This window comes from Etheostoma cragini, chromosome 18 (assembly GCF_013103735.1).
Source record: "Etheostoma cragini isolate CJK2018 chromosome 18, CSU_Ecrag_1.0, whole genome shotgun sequence".
In the NCBI taxonomy this organism is placed as follows: domain Eukaryota; kingdom Metazoa; phylum Chordata; class Actinopteri; order Perciformes; family Percidae; genus Etheostoma; species Etheostoma cragini.
Window position 1 is genome coordinate 1,615,648 of NC_048424.1, and position 3,223 is coordinate 1,618,870.

Genomic DNA, 3,223 nt, shown 5'->3' on the forward strand with positions numbered 1-3,223 from the left:
CTTTTTTTTTTTTTTTTTTTTAATCAACGTTTTGGTCAACCCTTTTGAAATTGTTTTGGCTTTTTTTCCCTAAATTTTTAAAACATTTTTTTTACATTTATCACTTTTTGCCGACATTTGTGTTACTTTATTTGTCATTTTTTTCTCTTTTTTATACTTTTTAAAGTTCTTTTACCAATTGTTTGTCTCCAAATGCTATAAAATTGTTAAAAAACACCCAAATTCAATAAAACAAGTGTAAAATAGTTGTCATAACAATGCAAATATAAAAAAAAGATTCCTTTATTAATTATTTTATTAAAAGATCAGTGTTTACATTCCATAAACTTCATCTTTCACTGCCTTGTAATTTAAAATCTTTCTATTTTTTGTTAAACATACTTATAAATTCTATATTTTCAACTCCTATTTAACGCTGTTTTACGTATCTAGGACATAACTCACAACGTTGAGCCTTACCTGACGCTCGTCGTCATGGGTAACCGTCCCCACATCCTTGCTACTGAAGACACTGAGCCCACGGTGACCATGAAGTCCACTTTTAATTATCTGTGGTTATAACACTGCTGGTACTATGAAATAGCAGCACATTGCTTCTAAAAAAAACAACCAAAAACAACATATTAAATGTACAGATTTGCAACGTAGGGATGGCTGAGATTATAACAAGTAACGCTTGTATATTTATCTATAAATGATGTCCTAAAAAATGGAAAAAAATAAGTGCTTTCTTTGTGTGTTTACAAATGATACAAGACTGAACCTTTTATTCATATCTGGCCTAGGTTATGTATACTGTATATTTTATACATGGGGGGGGGGGGGTGATGGCGGGAGAACAAGACATCAGAACATTAATTTTATTCTTCATTAATTCTGTATTTTTTCTTTTTTACTGCACAGTTAATATGTTTCCCCCCCGATAGTGGGGACTGTTTTTAATGCCTCTCAGTAGTCCTTACTATTGTGAAAAATGGTCACCACTAATAACAGTCAATTATGTAAGTTAGCTGTTTTGGTTCTATTGCCTAAAGTAGGTGACAACGCCTGTGTTGACACTAAAATACAAAAAAAGTATAACAGTACAAGTGCTCTATTTCACATAAATCTACTGATTTGTGCGGCAGCGTTAAGATGAAGAGATGCGACTGCAAAGGAAGTAACAGCAGGAAGACACACGGTGCAAATGACAGTGAAAACATGAAATGTGAGGTTTCACTTATTGAAATACTGGTGGGACTTGGAGCCAAGTGTCACACACGTATTGGATGCGGATGCTCTCCTTTGGGTCAAACAGACAAAGTTCAAAGTGCATGCACGGTGATAAATGTTTGGTCACGAGAATACGCGGACATGGGAAGTATTTCAACTGCAAGGGAGCTTCAAGCCAGCTCCTAAAAGCTTTTTACATCTCTGAATTGAAGGTTTCGTTATTAGACAACAACCAATGGGAAAAAAAATTCTACACAAAAATCTGATAACGTTTTTTAGACATTCCTCTACTAGTAGTACCTTTTTAGGCCTCTGGTTACCTTGGTAATCCTCCTTGACTACTAGCACCTGTGTGGAGGAGGGGTGGGAGCTGTGTGCGATCACGGAAGGCTTGTATCATGTGGACGCGACAAAGGTTTTGTTGTCATTACTACGCACTATAGCTTTTAAAGTACAATTAAAATTAAAAAATACACGACTCTAACAGGTGGTTATATTGCACGCCTGACAGGTAAATCCCTTAAAACCACCGACAATTTAGGGCTGCACAACCAACTTCTGTCTGGAGGATAATTTGACTAATAAAAGACAGAAAAATGGGATATACTGTAGCTTTAACCTTGTTTGTGCTTGAACACCTAATTAAAAAAAAAGCATTCTCATCACAAAGTATTCAGTAAAACGACTGTAAACAGTAAGCAAGAACAAAGTGTTCATAAAGAGATCGTTGCATGTTCTCCACGAACTCTGAATCACATAAAAACATGCTTTTTGAAATACTTCCCATGTCATAGGAGGCTTTCTATTTTAATCTCTTCCAAAAGGCATCTGATGGAGGGCAATGAAGGGTAAAGCACTTTAAACAGAATCAGATACAGTCTGACATACCACAGAATGTGTTGTCACGGACAGAGAAACAGATTAAAGGGAACTCCTCTTTGAAGGTTTCAAATGAAAAACTCCTTATCATTTTGTTTAAGGAAGAAAACTCAACGTAAATGCACAAAAGAAGGGCAACCAATAACCAAATACATTCATAAATGCTAAAACATTGTAAAAAAATACATATTAGAAATAGTGTTAAAACGCCACAAACAAATGACAGACAACCATACGTTACTGTAGTAGATACAAAATGCAGAGTACGTTAATATTAGGCTACATGCTAACGGTTAAATATTCGGAGACGGACGATAAACAAGGGCCCGTAAACAGAAAAGAAAAACAGCCCCCCCTCCATGTTAAATGCTTCCCTTCATCAGGGTGTCTGGCCACCTGCAGCCAATTAACGTCCTCAATAATAACTGTTGGCTGTTGTTTTGTCATCAGCCAATAAGATCAAGTTGCATTAATGTGCTTAATTATTCTTTTCTTTTCTTTCCCTGCTACTGAAACTCCTGCGTGGAATGATTTAAAACCCAGTGGAAGTTAATGCGCACATGAAAAATGCATTTTTGATAAAATAAAGCAAAAACACCAGCATTTTAACTTAAAAAAAACATCTGCTTACTGGCTTTTTCCCTGAGCTTTCAAACGTATCTTTTGGGATTCCTCAGCCGATGGAGACTTTACCTGAGCTCCATCTGAGCTCCACCTGAGCTCCATCTGAGCTCCACATGAGCTCCACCTGAGCTCCATCTGAGCTCCACATGAGCTCCATCTGAGCTCCACATGAGCTCCATCTGAGCTCCATCTGAGCTCCATCTGAGCTCCACCTGAGATCCACATGAGCTCCACATGAGCTCCATCTGAGCTCCACCTGAGCTCCATCTGAGCTTCATCTGAGCTCCACATGAGCTCCATCTGCTGAGGAAGATTCAAAGACGCCGTTATAAGTTTCAGAAAAAGCTAGTTAGTGGATACTGAGTTATAAGTAATACATCATGACATCTTTTAAGAGTCTACAGGAACACAACACAAAATTTCTAAAATCCTACATATTGGCTTCCCACACACTGTTGGAGTCAATTCTGAACTTTAAGTTATCACATCAAGTATTTTAATTTCTTTG